This window comes from Zootoca vivipara, chromosome 10 (genome assembly GCF_965207765.1).
Source record: "Zootoca vivipara chromosome 10, rZooViv2.hap1.1, whole genome shotgun sequence".
Lineage (NCBI taxonomy): Eukaryota > Metazoa > Chordata > Lepidosauria > Squamata > Lacertidae > Zootoca > Zootoca vivipara.
The window spans coordinates 10,188,498-10,190,005 of NC_142593.1; the positions used below are offsets into that span (position 1 = coordinate 10,188,498).

Below are 1,508 nucleotides of genomic sequence, written 5' to 3' on the forward strand. Positions count from 1 at the left end.
TCTTTCATTCAGCATTTTTGCTTCTTCCCATCATACCTATGACACAGTTTTTGTTAAAAAAGCAACTTTCTCTGTAAACTGGTGTTCCTGTTATGAATACATCATCACCCAAACACTCATGTTAGAGGGTTCAGTGTCTCACCCAGGTTGAGAAAGATTTCTGATTTTGCACACACCAATAATACGCAAAACTTATTAAAAAAAAAAAACCACGAACATGGCATCACTTTGAGCATTCCTTTCTATGGAATGCCCTTTCACAATTGCAAATTCCTGCTTCGAGACTGCATTCTGTTTTTATAAAAGGCATGTTTTCTGTTGATTCATTAACCATTTGCTTTGGATGATGCTTTTGCCTTTGCAATATGCAAATGTTGCTTGTTAGAAATACCCTGCAGAATTGTAGCCCCGTTGTAAAAGGTGCATACTGTACCATACTGACCATGCACAGTTAATTATTGAGAGAGATGATCTTCCTCGAGATTGCAATTGAGGGTGGAAGCTTAACTCTTGGCATCTGCACTCTTCAGGAAGATGGTCCCTCACCCTTAGACCTGGAAAGGGAAGCAAAAATGCCTTTTTCAAGCCTGTTTCTTGGTGAGGAGACTTGTGTCTGAGTGGTGCCCATGATCATTTCTTTGGTTTGCAAATGTGCCTACAGGCCCCAGAATGTAGCCACATCCTGCTGGTTTTTCTTCTTCACTCTTTGACTTTTTATTAAATACAGTACAGTTGTACACGAGCAACTATTTATTCATTTTCCTCACTGCGAAACCTGGCATTTGGAAGGGTGACTTTGATAGCAAGGTGAGCTGCTCTTTCCACAATTATCTTCCGATTCATGGATGAAACATTGTGAGCAATCTCTGCACAACAGGACTTGTTGCTCATCATCAGCTCCTCCAGCTCTTTGACGTTGTGGAAAAGGAACTTTCTGAATGCTGAAGGCAACATGTGCTTTGTCTTCTTACTGCTACCGTACCCAATTGTTGGGCATCAAGATTTGGCCCTTGAACCTTCTGAGAACTCTGTTGTCAGTACCCCTGGGTTTCTGCCAGTTACGCTTAATTTTGACATAGTGGTCAGATGGATGGCGCATGAACTTCTACGTCCTCCTCTTGATGATCTTAGGCTTGATGAGGGGTCTGAGGACCAGCATAGTGTCTGCTGGAAAATGGCGACACCTGCGCAGGGAGGAAGCATGGAGAGAGAGAGAAAAGTGCCACCTCCTACTATTGACAAAATCTTAACATGCCACAAGCTGTATTTCATTTAGGTTCCCAAAGTGGGCACCCCCTCCAAGGGGTGCTAAGAAGCAAGGGAGTGGCATGGGGGGGGAGTGTCACTGGAAATGAAAATAACTATCAGACTTTGAAAAGCTAATATCACTAGATCAAGATCAACATATTTGTTGAATTAATTGCATTAATTAGATTTTTAATAAATGTGCATGGTTACTGTTTTGAATTGTATTGTGTTATTATCTTCCTTAGTGGCTCATGAAAACC

The 1,508-nt window shown here is 41.6% G+C and overlaps 1 pseudogene; it reads right to left on the minus strand.

Moving 5' to 3' along the window:
- Positions 1 to 746: 746 nt before the first annotated feature.
- On the minus strand, positions 747 to 1,165 carry LOC118076978 (large ribosomal subunit protein eL32 pseudogene; annotated as a pseudogene).
- Positions 1,166 to 1,508: the final 343 nt, after the last annotated feature.